At 36.4% G+C, this 17,574-nt stretch overlaps 1 protein-coding gene across 1 annotated transcript in view; it reads right to left on the reverse strand.

Moving 5' to 3' along the window:
• LOC306851715 (seizure protein 6-like) overlaps window positions 1–17,574 on the reverse strand; it is a gene marked incomplete at both ends in the record, with an annotated part of 188,554 nt that overhangs the window by 70,683 nt on the left and 100,297 nt on the right. The window lies entirely within an intron of this gene.

Raw genomic sequence — 17,574 nt, forward strand, 5'->3', positions numbered from 1 at the left:
GTTCTATTTTTTATTAAATAAATACAGCTTTTGCAAGCATAATTAACTTAATTAATAATTAGCAAGAAATTACTGACTTTTAAAAACTTTTAAACACACACAGTCTATTGTGCATCTTTTAATTTTTTTTTGTGCAGAATAATTTCATTTTATTCAAAGCTTTTATTTTTATTCCCTATTATCTATGGTTTCATTCTATTTGTTTTTTATAATGCAGCATTTATTGTACCAAACTAAATTAACACCATTACGGCTTGTAACGTACCTTTAAAATAAATAAAATACATCATTCAGTCTAAAATTCAGTCTCTAACTGTCACTTACAAGACATTCAGTCTTCAGTATTCAGATTTATACAAACACATAGAGCTCATCAGTCTTCATTGTATCCTTCTCCCATTGCTTTTCATTAATCAAAAGCCTAAGAGTTTCTTTTTGTAAAATGGATTGAATAATGAACTGATGTCCCATTTCTCTTTCTCGCTTTTGCGCGTCTTCCTTCTTGTCTAAATTTCCTCTCACTGAGTAATTCAATGTCTGTGGCTGAGTGAACATGCCTAGATGTGCATTTTAAAGGGTTCAGAAAATTGAGGCTGAAATCTTCCAAAAGGTGACCTCTGGGAGTCCGGGGGCAAAGCGAGGCGAGGGGGGGGGGAGCCCTCGCAACAGAATAAATCAAAGGGAGCTGAGAGGGCTGCAGAGAGCTGATAGCTGACCTGCCGAGGCCAAATCACCACAAAAAACCCCCCCACATACACACACATGCGCACGGACACAAACACACTCACACCTGAAAAGCTTCTAAAGTACAGCGCTGCACTCTCCACATCTAAAAACCCTGCCTCCCGCCCTGGACAAACTTCAAATCCCTCACAACAATAACACGCTACAAAAGAGACCTGCAAGAGATGCTGCAGGCCTGATGATGAGTAATGGACTCCCTCATCTTGCTCGTTCTATATCTCTCTCACTCTGTCTTTTTACTTCTCACTCGCTCCATTTCTATTTCTCTCTCTAGACTGAAGCAGCTTTATTGACATGGTAACAAAGCTTCACATTCCCAGTGCATTAGTAATATTATATATACATACTCTTTCTCAGAGGAGAGAAAATACAAGACAAACCAAAACAAATATTACAAAATTTGAGCTTGAATAGTGTGTAAAGCTATTATTCTAAAACAACACCAGTGGATAAAGTATCTGAAGGAGGTAGTGTCTCTTTTTATTTATAATATGCACAAAATCTGTCTAAAAAAACTAAGCATTCATTCATTCAAGCATACACTTATATTACACATACACTCTTAAAAATTAAGTTTTTTTTTATTGGCATCAGTGGTTCTATGAAGAACACTGAACATCCATTGAAACTTTCAAATGCAGAAAAGGTTCTTTATAGTCAAAAAAGGTTCTCTAGATTTTTAAAATTTCCTTCAAAATTATTATTTTAGGAACTGTTCACTGAAAGGTTCTTTTGGGATCCAAAAATGCTTCTTCTATGGCATCACTACAAATACACCCTTTTGGAATCTTTATTTTTAAGCGTGTAGTCAAGTGTATTTTGAATGCGACTTCCAAAAATAAAAACTAAACAATTAAATGACATATATACCAGTAGACTAGTTGTGTAAATATCTAAAAAGCTTTTACAAAGCATTTTTTCTGATCTCATACTGTATGTATGAAATAAAATCTATAGTAAATATTAATGTAAATATACACTTCTCCTAGACATAGTCAAGTGTATTTTGATTGCAGTTTCCAAAAATAAATTAATACATAAAAAGTAAACAATTAAATTACATAATTACTATTTGTGTAAATTTCTGTTTTTATAAAGCATTTTTCCCTTTCATTATTATATTAAAGCATTTTTTATAAAGCTCATGTCTGATCTCAAATAGAGGACTAAGTGAGTAGGACCGCCAGAGATGCCCCTTCAAAGAAAACAGTGCATTACGCCCACGCTCTCTACCTCTTTTTCTCATTCTATCCATCTCTCTCCCTCCCACTATACACTATATATTCAGTTTAACATACCGCCTATGTCTCTCGCCCTCCCTCTTATTATATCCTGCATTTGGTCTGACAGTAGGGACTTGCAGGGGGAGGCAGTGCCATGGCCCGGTGGCACAAGGTGGAGCTGGTATGGAGCAGAGCCAGAACTCACAGCTGCTTCATGGGCTGCAGAGATTAGAGCCATTTAATGAAACCAGATCTGAGTCAGACACTGAACTGATATGACAGACGCCCGATGTCCCCTGCCAACTCATCCCTATAAATCTATCATCAAAGAGCAGAGAAGTGGGTCAGTGGTGAGCGTGACGACTGGAATGGGAAGCTGCAGCAAACCCTTCAGAACTGGAGGCGAGATTTATGTACTTCTGTGCGACTTTGTAAACTATCAATTCTCATTTAGGCAGCACAGCAGATATAGATCTGTTATAGAAAAGTTACCTTTCACCAAGGTCGTATCTAATACCGAGGTCTAAATGTATGCTTTCTAAATGTTATATTCTACGTAAAATTCAAATATACCTCAGTTGTTATTAATAGTACCGAATACCTATGTTAAAGGTATAAAGGTTTAAAGGTGTAAAAATGAAAATACTGTCATCATTTACTCACCCTGTATTAGTTTCTTTCTTCTGTTAAACACAAAAGAAGATATTTTTATGAATGTTGTTATTCAAACAGTTGTGGGTGACCATTGACTTCCATAGTATGGAAAAAAACAACTATGGAAGTCAATGGTTACCGTCAACTGCTTCGGTGCACAGATTCTTCAACATTTCTTCTTTTGTGCTCAACAGAAGAAAGAAACACACAGGTTTAGAATAAGAGGTGGATGAGTAAACAAAGGCAGAATTTTCTGCATTTTTATAGAACCATCCCTTTAATTGTCTAATGTAAGTGCTTTCATTTTGATTATTTTCCAAAAAAATACAGTTTTGTTGGTCTTGTGAATACAACCAAATCACAACTGTGCCAACCTTCAGAAAAACAGCATGATTGAGTGTGACATTCCATACAACAGTTTAGTATACAAGAAATTAATTAACTTACATTTTAGATGCAGTATTCATTCCTTGTTTCCGCCAGCATAAATAGTTCCAGACTTTCATAAACAGGCTTTGGGCAACACACAATAGCAGTATTTACTTCCCTAATGATTCAGCACTGTTGAACGAACAGTCTGAGTGAAAGATTCCTTGCCTTGCCTTATAAAGACAGTCAATGAATTCACGAACAGCATACTAGCATGCTACACTTATTATCTCCAGAAGACCTGTGATTTAGCATGTGATTTTTTTTTTTTTTACTCAATGTTTTATTGAGATGGTTGTTTATGTGTGTTATGTATTGTTTAAATGTGGTGATGCAGTGGCTGTTTTTGGAGCGTAAGACAAATTTCCCTGCGGGGACAATAAAGTATACCTTACCTTAGATGATGCTAACCCTGAAATAACATATAAAACTACCAAATTTTGCTTACTTGCAACGTTTACTCGCAATCGCAAAGTTTAATCGAAATATATAATCATTGCAGTTCATAGTGTTCACCGTCTGTTTATTACGTGCAACTAACTGCAAGATTCTTATGTGTACATACCATATCTGTCATAGTCACCACTAATAACCTACTCCTAAATATAATGTAGAAACATTTTCTGTAAAGCTGTTTTGCAATGATTTGTATTGTGAAAAGCGCTATACAAATAAACTTGAACTCAACTGAATCGATGCCATTGAAATACATGGTAAACAGAGTAAGAGTGGCATGCTAGTATGCTCTTCCAAATCCACTAAATCGCTTCTTTTGTGTTTCTGAATGAAAATGTGCTTTTGAACAAATTGATTGAAAATAAGATTCATGACTTACTCATAAATATAGTTACTTGTTTTCACCTTCTGGTATAATGATGTAACCTGCAGAAAGAGTTATTGAAAAATCCTCACCACTAATGCACAGTCTGAAGCACACTGATTATGTTTGAGTAAGTTTCCAAAGAAATAATAATAAGATTATGCGAAAATACTTTTGAATAATTTTTTAATACAGCTTCTTCATTGTTGTCCCTCCTCCAAAAAAAAGTATATATATATATATATATATATATATATATATATATATATATATACACTCACCTAAAGGATTATTAGGAACACCTGTTCAATTTCTCATTAATGCAATTATCTAATCAACCAATCACATGGCAGTTGCTTCAATGCATTTAGGGGTGTGGTCCTGGTCAAGACAATCTCCTGAACTCCAAACTGAATGTCAGAATGGGAAAGAAAGGTGATTTAAGCAATTTTGAGCGTGCCATGGTTGTTGGTGCCAGACGGGCCGGTCTGAGTATTTCACAGTCTGCTCAGTTACTGGGATTTTCACGCATAAACATTTCTAGGGTTTACAAAGAATGGTGTGAAAAGGGAAAAACATCCAGTATGCGGCAGTCCTGTGGGCGAAAATGCCTTGTTGATGCTAGAGGTCAGAGGAGAATGGGCCGATTGATTCAAGCTGATAGAAGAGCAACTTTGACTGAAATAATCACTCATTACAACCGAGGTATGCAGCAAAGCATTTGTGAAGCCACAACACACACAACCTTGAGGCGGGTGGGCTACAACAGCAGAAGACCCCACCGGGTACCACTCATCTCCACTACAAATAGGAAAAAGAGGCTACAATTTGCACGAGCTCACCAAAATTGGACGGTTGAAGACTGGAAAAATGTTGCCTGGTCTGATGAGTCTCGATTTCTGTTGAGACATTCAGATGGTAGAGTCAGAATTTGGCGTAAACAGAATGAGAACATGGATGCATCATGCCTTGTTACCACTGTGCAGGCTGGTGGTGGTGGTGTAATGGTGTGGGGGATGTTTTCTTGGCACACTTTAGGCCCCTTAGTGTCAATTGGGCATCGTTTAAATGCCACGGCCTACCTGAGCATTGTTTCTGACCATGTCCATCCCTTTATGACCACCATGTACCCATCCTCTGATGGCTACTTCCAGCAGGATAATGTACCATGTCACAAAGCTCGAATCATTTCAAATTGGTTTCTTGAACATGACAGTGAGTTCACTGTACTAAAATGGCCCCCACAGTCACCAGATCTCAACCCAATAGAGCATCTTTGGGAGGTGGTGGAACGGGAGCTTCGTGCCCTGGATGTGCATCCCACAAATCTCCATCAACTGCAAGATGCTATCCTATCAATATGGGCCAACATTTCTAAAGAATGCTTTCAGCACCTTGTTGAATCAATGCCACGTAGAATTAAGGCAGTTCTGAAGGCGAAAGGGGGTCAAACACAGTATTAGTATGGTGTTCCTAATAATCCTTTAGGTGAGTGTATATATGTATATGTGTGTGTGTATGTATATACATTAGTGCTGTCAAATAATTAATCATGATTAATCGCATACAAAATAAAGGTTTTGTTTGCATAATATATGTATGTGTTCTCTGTATATCTATTATGTATATATAAATACACACACATACAGTATACATATTTAGAAAATATTTACATGTATTTAGATGTCTATATTTATATTTATACTATTTTTTTTGTAGTCACTATGTATGAACAGCATTTTTTAAATATAAATGAATAGATTATAAATGAGCTTCATGTCACTGACCCAAAAAACTATTTGATCTCCTCCTCACCTCATTGCTTGCAACATGTGTGAAGGTTCATTAAACAATCCAATGAGCCAAAAATATTTTACATTTGTATTATTCAACATATCCAGCAGCCGCTTCATTTAAACCTCCAGAACACAACAGCAATAGCTCTCTCCAGCAGTTGTCGTATATGATTTTAGGGTAAAGCAAAGTGGTGTCGACAGCAGCGTTCTTTCTTTGAGCGAAAATGGCACTGAAGCGGTGTCAGAAAGGATTACGCGCGGGAGAACTCGCCCTTGGTGGCCAGCGACCTTCAGGAAGGGAGGGGGGAGAGATGCGGCCTGATGTTTAGGAGAACGACGTGCACGTAAAAGCCTTCGGGCTCAGACGGGAAAGGTGGAAGGCTACAGCCATCGCCGTCATTCTGCGTTTTTCGCACCATCTCACAGGTGTATCTGAGGAGATAAATGTTGAGCATGGTTCACGAGCACCTTTTAGAGCTTGTCTGTGCTTTCACATCCCCTATGTGGTGTTATCATAATTTGATAATTGTGTTCTCTCAGCCCTTTGGAGCACTATTGCAAAGCCTTGCTAAAGCAATAGAAGTGTAATCAAAGTACAACAGAAATGTGGTGACAGAGGACAGGCAGTGATTAAATGTGGTGAACGTAATAGTAAGTAAGAGAGATGGAGAGAGAAACAATTAAAAACAAAATGATGCTTAAAGGGACAGAAAAGAAGATTCTGTCACCATTCACTCACCCTCATGATGTTCATTCCTCCTTGGAATGCAAAGGACGATTTAGAATAATTTCCTGGGTAATTTTTGCTTCACAATTACAGTGATGTAATGGTGACCGAAGCTTTCAATCTTTAAAAACAATAACACAAAAGCACCATAAAAAGTATCATAAAAGTAGTTCATATGAGTCATGCACTATGTTCCAAGTCAGATCACATATTTGTGACATGAACAGTCTAAAATATGATGTTATTCACTGATTATTTTATCAGCCAGTGAACTGGTAACAACTGTAACTGGATTTAATCAGTTTGTGCTCAGAAATAACTAATTCAATCTGATTTTGTGAACCAATTCAATCCATGTATCATTTGTTCATTAATTTTTTTTATTTAATATTGAAAGCAGAAAAATTTAAAACAATGGCTCCTTTTTCGTTTTTTTTTTTTCCAAAAAACATGAAAAACATTATATATTCTATATTTTTTTTTACATATTTTGTATTGTCCTTGTAAGTTATGTTTGTTCCCCTTCTACCCTGTCATTCTCGAGAGGTGTAAACAAAGAATTTCACTGTACTCTGGTATGCATGACAATAAAGCTCTTGAATCTTGAAGTCATATGAATCACTTTTATCATACTTTTACCATGTATTATAGAGCATTTTTTAATGCACTGTCCCTTTAAGATGAGTACCTACTTAGTCTCTCTGTCCTTGGACCTGTACTCAGCTAAAGAAGCCCAGTCAGTTTGTTCTCACTTTAGAACAAACCATTGCCAGTTCTTGATGAAAAGTTTGTGGGAGAGCCGCACATGAATCACACATTTGGCTGTATTGACAGTGGAAGTGTACGAACACACTTGATTCTTCCTTATGGTCAATATGTATCCCAATATGCAAGCCATGTTCCAATGAATCATCCAACTCCATACTTCACTTTAATTTTTCACCAAAACACACCCCTCGTTATCCAGCCTTTATCGACAGGTGAGTACTAATTAAATTCTTTGGGTGTCTGAGCAGGCAGATAACGCCCCTTCAATCCCATTCTCCAGTCCCTTTCCCAGTTTCAAGGCCCCCTGTTCAATTTAATGCATTTCCAATTTTAACCTCACGCACGCAATCCACCAGGCCAGAAAGGTTTTAATAGGCGTTGGAGAGAATTTGCTGGAAGGTAGCGCTGCTCACTACTGCCTGACTTTCATTCCATGGCCCTTTTCATTCTCCGCATACACTGAATGAGGGTGACAATAAAATGAGCCCAACAAGATGGCTGCACCTAAAATGTTGTTTGCATGCACGTTATATCTGAAGGCCCTTGTCAGGGGGTACAGAATGAAAACATTATTTCGAGTAGATGACGCAGGAATTAAAAAATAGTGAACTGGTTTAGACCGAGACCAGAGTGAAAAACAAGAGTGACCCTTTTGTAAGAAATCATCATCAGTCTGTCTGTTACCGTCTGTTCCCATCTATGAACAAAAACACATCAGTACATACGCTGGATTTCATGGAAACAAGTGTGCAGGTCTAGGGTGGAAAAAAAAGTGAAAATGCAAAAAGAAGTGGAGGACATTAAAACAGAGAAAACAAAGTAATAAGGGCCAGAAGCTTTTCAAACAGGTACAGAAGAAAATTATAGAATGGAGATATATGTATGCATTTTTATAATATATTTTATTTTATTGTATTTGTATATATTGTATTTACTATACTAAATCTATACTATATTTTTTATATTTTATAATATTTCTTATATTTGATCCATGATACTGCAAAAATGCTGAATTGGTACTCAAGAAACATCTTATTTTTATCAATGTTGAAAATGTTTTTGCTGCTTAATATTTTAATGAACACTGCTATTCAAAAGTTTTGGGTAAGTAGGATTAAAAAGGAAGAAATTAATTATTAATTCTTAATTTTTTCAACATTCATAATAGTAAGAAAAATTATTAATAATCATTAAGGATCTTGTGACACTGAAGATTGGAATAATAGAAATCCAGCTTTTACATCACAGGAATAAATTATTTTATAAGTTTATACTATTTTATAAGTTATTTAAATTGTAATAATACTTCACAATATTACTATTCTTATTGTATTTTGTTAAATTAAATGCAGCCTTGGTAAGCATAAAAGACTTCTTTCAAATAAATTTAAAAAATCTTAATTATTCCAAACTTTTGGCCACCAGTGTATATAGATATAAACTTGAATATACAATGTAATTATTATACATATATCATTATACACTGTCAATTTTTTAATTTTTTAGTTTAAGGATACCACAGCTAAATTGTCATGTTTGATAAAGTAACGCATTCAGGCTTACAAAACAACAAATCCACACTATGTTGAGTTTCCCCATCTAAAGTGCAGATAAGTCACCCTGTTTGCTGATCACACCTCAGTAAGACGCCGCAAGAGACAAAGAAGCGTGAAACCCTCCGCCCAGACGCTCTCTCCTCAGATATCTGTGACGAAAAAGACAGATCCAATCAGTCAGAGAGAACTGGCAGGACAGAAAAGCGCATCGTCAGGACAAACACAATTAGTCAAGAGGAGAACTGCACAGCGATGCACTAACACCAGTTTCAAATAAGCCACGGTGCGGTGCACCTTGAAATAAATGACGTTTGTGGGACGTTGCGCCCATGTGATTAGGCACGGCTGACTTTCACACTCTGGATCTGTAATTAATTCAGATGGACGCTGATAAATTAATTGAGTTCCCTCACTCAGGTGCCCCTGCATTCTAATGCACAAAGCTTATTGTACAATAGATGCCCTGCATTAATCAAGGGCAGTGGGAAATGACAATGACATTGGTATAAACACTCAAGGGTGATCCATGCAGCTACATGCACATTACTATCAGATTAGAATGACATGCCTCACATTCATTATGGGGGGGGGGGGGGGGTGTAATTTTACTTGATGCAATAAATTTAAATGGATTCTAATCAAGTGTGTGACTTTGTTATTTTGCAATGATTATATGCTCATACCACTGAAACAACAAGCAAGGATAAGTAAAACTAGTGGAAAGCCTCTCTGGTTAACTTGAAATTATAATCAGTGAGGCATTAAAAAGTATATAAAGTGTTTAAAGGGCAAATACATCTACTCTAAATTCATTATTAGGTCTCAAACCAATTCTTTAACACTAGTTTTAATATTTATATTATTATGGTAATCTCCTGGAAGATAATACTTGGTAATTAGACATAGCTATTGATAGAAAACGTTTAAAAAATGGAAATGAAAGTTTTTTGCAGTATGTTTCTATGCAATTCCGTATAACAAATATAACAAATAACATTTGCTATTTGCTGTCACCCTAACTGTTTTGTTTGTGTTGTGTTATGTAACCCTATGTTCTGAATTTTTTGTAACACATATAAATTTCAATTTGCATATGATTTAAAAAAAAATGTTTACTAGATATTTGACACTGCAGTTAAACACATTTGTTGTACTGTTTTTTAATTGTCCTATTACTCAAAATGTTCTTGTTTTATAAATTAACCACTGTTTACTAGAACAAATGAAAAAATAATGTAGTTACAAAAAAATTACTAAAACCTGATTAAATGTATTTAAATAAAAGTGTGTTCATTAGCACATTGTTTTCTGCTGTTGTATCAATAAATGAAATTAAGATTCATGCAGTTTCACCAATGCTACTATTGAGTACTGAAATTCTGGTTCGGGGTCGAAACAACCCTAACTGTAGACTGTTTGGAATCTGGGTCATAAGTAGACAATTTGAAGTTACGTTTGGGAAAATGTGAATTATTTCATGGATAAGTTTTATGAATGATAGCAGTCATAAAACCCTTTCAACTATATTATTGTACATTAATTCATTGTGTTCTCCTTCATGAAACAGCAAAACATTCCTGGCGGCTTTGAGGGGAAAATTAGGAGAGTGGCCTTGTTATAACCTCATTCCACAGCTAAACCGCACTGTTCAAATTCAAATGAGTTTAGCACAAATCTCTCCTGGCTGGCTTAAATCTACAAAAGATTAAGCCACATTGAAGTATCCCCCTGAAAGGGATAAGATTACTGGAAATGAGAAGAAAGAAAGTCCTCTGCAAAACAATAGGATCTCATTTCTACACATCTGCACTTGTAAAAACATCAGCGTTTAGTTCTGGGCACGAGCAGCGTCCCGTACAGGCAGCGCTACAAACTGTGTCAGCATAGAGGACAGGGCTCATGAAAACAAGTGACAGGCTATTAATAAAGCTTGACCATTAACCCTCTAGTTATAAGTGAGCTGTGGAGGAGGGCAGATGAAATTGTGCTGTCTGAGGTTATTGATCCATGCTATTGAGGAGAATGATACTTCAAACACTGATGTGTGAGGTGAATTGGCTCAAAACCTCAGATGTACAGAACTGAGAGCAGCTTTGATCAGAGAAAAGCTGAAATAGCTCCACTCAACATCTAAAAAAAGAAAAAAAGTGAATATTTAAGGAGTTGCATCTTACATCTAGTGGATGAGGACCAAATTGAGAAACCAAATAAGAGACACCATGAAATTCACTCTAAAGTACATTTTGGACCTAATACTGAGTGCTTAGAGATCCTGAGATCATAATGAAAAAATGCCTCATTAAAAAAATTGAATTTCTTAAAATGAAGTTCCAAACATAGGTTCGGGAGGAGCCTAATCATTCAGTTCTGTCAATTATCATTACAAGCCTATATAAGCAGCACTCATTGCACCGTCCCAGCATCAATTCTTCTGGCATCCCTCCACCTCCCCATCTCATCCTCTATTTGATTTAGTGATAGATAGATAGATAGATAGATAGATAGATAGATAGATAGATAGATAGATAGATAGATAGATAGATAGATAGATAGATAGATAGATAGATAGATAGATAGATAGATAGATAGATAGATAGATAGATAGATAGATAGATAGATAAGAATTTCCTTTTCTTTATTAGTCACTGACCTAATTATGACCCCCATTTAACACCAAATCAAAAGAAATAAACACCCAGTCCTTGAGAAACGAAGAAGATCCTTACAAAGTTGAAGAAATCTCTTTAAGCAAAGCACTTTGTTAACCTGACTCTTTGAAGGGACCCTGCCAACAGGCTTGGTGTTTAACTATCCAGCTTGACAAATACATTCAAATCAATCTCGGCTATCAGCTCAGACAGGCTGGAGACCAAACTATATTTATTGAACTGTACAGAGGACCCACTTAATCCAAAGCAGTTGAGAGTATCGACCCTCAGTCAATATCCATGCACCACCCATGGTTCTGGAGGCGACTTATGGATCCCTCTCACTCCAGTGGACAGCGGCTTGAGTTTTGACCCTCGAACTGCTCACGGTGCTGTTTAAGCATCCAATCCATATCGCCATATTTACCCATGGAGCACACTGACAGTTTCTGCACACGCTATGGAATATCTGTGGGTCTATTTAGGAGAGCTATCTGGACTCAGGATGCGTTATTACCGCACTGATGAGTCAGCGTGAAGGGGAGACAGTTAAAAAGACTAAATCGCTCAGGCAGCACCGAGACGCTAACCATAATAAGCTGAGCGTTTGGCCAAGAAGCTGGGAATGAATAATACAAAAGCAGAAATCTACAAACTGTGAAGCAGATAACTCCATCCGTCTGAATGTCAGATGCTTCATTCCTCATGAAATGGCCAAATGGTTGATATTTGAATAACTTCAACGTTACAACCGACAGAAAAGCTGTAGTTGACTGAAATATGTTAAATGTACTGCAGTAATTTCTCTCAGGATCTGACACACTCTTTATTAACCCTTGTGCATCAATAAAAAAGTTATACTTAGGTCCATAGTGGACAAAAATGTCCATGTAAAAAAAACTGTCATAAAAATTGGAAGCTTGGGAGCAGAGACTTGAGTGAAACAAAAAAAATAATGTTATACAGGTTTACGTTTATGAAAATGATTTATGAACAATATTTTGTTTTTTTATGAATATTTTATATAGTAAACATGTTGAACTCTAAACCTGCTAGAAAATCAAAGCCATAAATCTAAACAAGTTGTGTTCCAAATTTGAGGTTGATATCTCAAAAAATTAGCTCTCAGTAAGATTTTGTTTGGACGCAGTACCAAATTTTCCCCATTAGATGCCAGCAAAACTCTGCTGGTGCACACAGTGCTTGGATTTGTGATTTACAGTAGAGTTTTTCTTTCTCAAATATTACAAGCACACACACTCAATTTTTTTTTATGACACACATACAAACCACACTCTGACATCTATACCAACACACCTACACAATTATAGCTGCATTATTTATCCAACTGGCTCTATAATATGCAGAAGCAGAAAACAGGAATAAAGCGAGTATTTGCTTTATAGACCCTTTATAGACCAAACCTGAAAAAATGGCACCATCTGGTAAAAATTTAATTTTGAAGCCTTGCCAACAGAATGAAAGCCTATTAACAAAAATTGCATAATTTTACAGTTAAACGGCACGCGGTTAAAAATAGCTGTTTTAATGGGTTTCAATGGGGACATTTTTGTCCAAAAGGCACTGAGTGTGAGTATTTTTTGTATGGAGGGTAAAATTGAGTTTTTGACGGAAATGAGGGTGAAATATTAAAATTCCAATAAAAATAAACACCTGAGTCAAAATTTATGCAGTTGGCATTAACACAGGCACACTTATAACAAAAAACAAAAATGTCCATAAGGTCACACAAGGGTTAAAGGGATAGTTCGCACTTAAATCTGTCACCATTTACTCATCCTCATGTCGTTTCAAACCTGTATGACATTCTTTTGCAGAACATTTCAATTCATTGAAAAATTCAAATTATTTGTCTAAAATGATTTGTCTAAACATTGTCTAAACTCTTCAAGTTTCATTGTATGGAAACTCAATAGGGGCCAGTGCTGTTTTGAAGCCAAGAGAGCTGTCTCATCTTTTCCAATGTGACTTGAAAGAATAATATAAAAAATAATGTTTCTCTGGTGAAGTAGTTACCAAGGACTCAAACACTCAAATCCTGCACCGCTATTTCTTAGTTCAGATGTGGATATTTACTTGCCACTGGCTTATTTTTTTTTCATTATGTAGGTGGGATGACAACAAGGACACAGGATTCTAGTGAGGAAAAGAGATGAAAATAGCTTGGCAATCAAAAAATGGCTGTACAAACAAAAAGAAAAAGAAGATGTTTCTAAAACAATACGAGATCAATGTACAAGCAGCAGCAATTTTTTGTGTGAAATTTCAAGCAATTAGTGAAATCAATATATCTGTAAAGCACACACAAAAACTTTTGTACAAAACTTTTGAGATTTGTAAGGTCTAATTAGGTTTACATTGAAGCTGAATTGTATATATATTTTCAATGTTAAAACACTTTTTTCCAATCCTTGCCTAATAGGCAGAAATGAAAAGTATAAATATTGCTCTGCTTGTTTATGCATTCCAACCAGTTTGATCCAGCAACAGTGATCAACCAATGGCATGATCTGTTTGCACGACCAATAGCTAATGTGGAAACCTGTAAGAGAAGAGTCATTATTTTTGATGCAGAAATTAGGCCTACACATTTCAGTTTTAAAACCAGAGGTTTTTTGTTCAAACAAGGTAATAATGCACCTTATTTTTAATGTTTATCTGTATAAAAGCAGTCAATTATGCTGCTTAATGTTGCTAGTGTTCTGCAAGTTACTTCCAAACTATAATACATTATAGATTACTTGTTACTGTTATTTAAAAGTAATTCCTTACCTTACAATATTACTGTCTCATAATTGTAATGTGTTACATAACTTATATCACCAAAATAACTACAGAAGTACAACTAAACATTCTAAAATGACAAAATGTACTAGAGCCCTGCACGGGCCTCAAATTTAGGCCCTAGCCCCGAGACACTGAGGCCCTAACCCGGCCCGTGTCCGACAACTAATACGACCTCACTCATACAAATTCATAAAATTTTCGCTATATCGCACGTGTTTTCTTAAAGTAACGACCAAGCGGCCAGCGGCAGACCGGCAGGCTGAGTGATCATAGCTTATGTTTGATCTATTTAGCCTTCTCAAATCATCATGACTTGCCTAAAATAAAATCGATATATATACTAAAACAGTTCAAGCATATAAAAACGTTTAAACGTTAAACCTAGATAAATGTGCGCTGCATCCAGTAGTTTGTGGGGAGAGTGGAAGCTAAAGCGCAGGACATGGAGGCACCAGCGCAATCAATTGCAATTTTTTTCAATGGAAACAACTTACGCCGTAATTTTTGCTCTACTTTTATTTGTGTGCACTCAGAATATCAACAAAACGTCGTGCTTTTATCTTGAACAGGAGTGCTTCACAAAAATGAACCGAAAGACAGCAAATACATGCCTCACAGACATAATAAATATATCTATAGAAAGATTTAAATTACTAAACAAAATAAATAAAAACGAAAACAAAAACTCTTTAATATAATCCTCATCCGTGAAGATGCACTTCTCTCTAAAGGCGCGTCTAATGAGGAGATGGCGGAATACTATTTCCCCTTACTATTTTCTGAACTATGACGTGAATATTGGCCTGAGGCCAGGCCCTAGGGACGTAAAAAAGTTGGAGCCTGACATTAAATTACTTTTTTTTTTTTTATTAAATTTTGGGCCAAAAGTGTGTTGTACCGAGTAAAATATTACTGAAAATTGATTAGTAATGCCTTACACTACTGCGTTACAGCAAAAAACGTTATCCGTTACTGTAATGCATTACTTTTGTAACGCGTTACTCCCAACACTGAATGTTGCAAACAGTTTTTTTTTTTTTTTTCAATTTATTATCAAAATCATAAAAAACACCAGTTTGCAGCACAAATAGTTATACTATTTATTGCACTTGTTATTCTTCAAATTATTCACCTAAAGCAGCAATATGAATCAGAACTTTTGCACATTCACAGGAAATAGCTTACTTCTGTGTTGCAAAATAAAGGGATAGTTTGAAGTTCTAGGTGGTCGCCTGAACTCCTCAGCACCCCAAGATTCAGACTCATTAAATTTCCAATGTGCCATTTTGCTCTCTTATTAACTTGGTAATTGTTTACAAGCAGTGATAATACCCAGAGTCATGGCAACTGTCATGGCTGAGTGGACAGAAGTGATCTCCAAGCACCAGGCTGCCATATTAAACATCTACTCTCTGTCCAAAACAGAATTAAGAATGAGGACGAGCTATTTTTTCTGCTCTGCCCTAATAGACAAGATATGTCTCGCTTGCGGGCATCATCGGTGTAAAGATCATTACACTAAACTGTACATTCAGGCACTATTACTGTCGGATGTAAAATTCAAGACACAAAAATTATTTATTTTTTCAGTTTGTTCCATTTACGATGCATTTATACAGTCAAGCAGCTTCTAATGGAGTGTTTTACAATGTGTATTATCATGTACAATAGTAGTGGTGTTCTCTCCTGTTCCATCTGAGGATGAACCTTAAAGTTGAACATATATAGACTATACAGACAATAAAGATGTAAAAAGTTAATACCAAATCAACACTAAAATTAAAAATAAAATCACAGCAGTGCCTGGTCCCCATCCACTTTCACTTTTAAAAAGCAGTGTTCTATTAAATATTTTCTTCCATTCAAGAAAGTTAGTTTGCTGTAAGACTGCTGTTAGAAATTTGAACTTGCGTAAGTACTGTTTACTTCAGTTTTAATTGAAAAAAGAAAAACTGAGGAAACATTTACTTAATTGGGAAATATAGACAAAGTACCATTGCTTTAATTTAATTTGTCAAAATGCTGTATAGATATTACTAGCATTGGTATTTTGACAACCCCCAAAGATTTACCAAATAACAGGAATCTGGAGAAAAGTGTAATATGTGTTTTTAAAAATGACATATAATTGGGTCAAATAAGCTAAAATTCAACTTCCATCAAGAAATGGATCCTCAGCAAATAGGATGTTTTGGAGTGGTACTATACAGATGATATTTGAACTCCAGTGCACTTCCTCAGATGACTCATCTCCATCACCGTAGGAGAGTTCCGCAGGATGTAGCTCTCGGGGGAGATGGAGTCTAAAGTTCAGTATCTGGGTATTAAAGGAAGAGTGAGGCACGACCTGAGCTCCCTCCGTTGAGCTCAGACTGATGAGGGTTTAGCCATTTGGCCTGGATCAGCAGGTCAGGCCTGCACAGCTGATGAGCCCTCTGCCCAACACAGCCCTCGACACGCAAGGTCAGCAACCACCCGCCACCACTAATACCCGATTCCCAGAGGAATCCAGTAGGTAAAGGCCATGGCCATCCAGAAGCGATCTAAAGAAGCAAACATCTTTCCATCTTCCTCAATTGAACGATGGAAATGGCTTAAATGCAGTTTAACCTTCCTGATGACCAACTTCAAAGTCCGAGATCTTCACAAGGTCTCAAAACGGGATTGTACGGCATCCAGAGAGGCTTCTGGATCAGGGGAAAGCTTAACCAGGACTGATCGAATAAATTAGGCTGTAAGAACACAGAAAATGCAAAGCAGGCCCTCGCATTGTCTGAATTAAACATTATTGTTGTCTATCAGCAGAAGGATGGGGCTGCTTTAATTAAGTTAAGAGTTGCCTGAGAGACAGTTTAACAGGAGGGCATTAAAGAATACCATAAACAAACAAAAGGAGTGGACAGATAATCCATAAGCAATTAATTAGGGGAAGAACTGTGTGGCTTCCGCACATATCAGTCACATTGAATAATTGCTGAAAAACAGAGATATTTATACACTGTCCCAGGTTAACAAGTCTGTACAAGGAGAGGAGGAATGAGATGAGACAGTAGGCTCCCCTCCCTCTCACTGTCCTTCTCTCTCTACCGACTAAGATGCCGCAGCAGCTCGCATGATGGTTGATAGTGATTTGGTATGCGTGATCTTTACTATTCAAGATATATTAGCTAAACCATCTGGAAGGTCAGGGAGGTAATGGCTATTGTATATTTTATGAACAAAACTGCAGTTAATCATGTGGTTGAAGGTGATTTTTGTGAGCGCGCATATCATGGTTTTGTTCCAAACCCTAGTGATCTTCCTTGCTGTCTATACTGTATACGCAGACAACATCCTGACCAAAATGGAGTCTAACCAAAAATATTTTTGAAATGTAAAAAAATAAAAAATAAAAAATAAAT

The sequence above is a fragment of the Barbus barbus genome, assembly GCF_936440315.1.
Source record: "Barbus barbus genome assembly, chromosome: 31".
Classification (NCBI taxonomy): domain Eukaryota; kingdom Metazoa; phylum Chordata; class Actinopteri; order Cypriniformes; family Cyprinidae; genus Barbus; species Barbus barbus.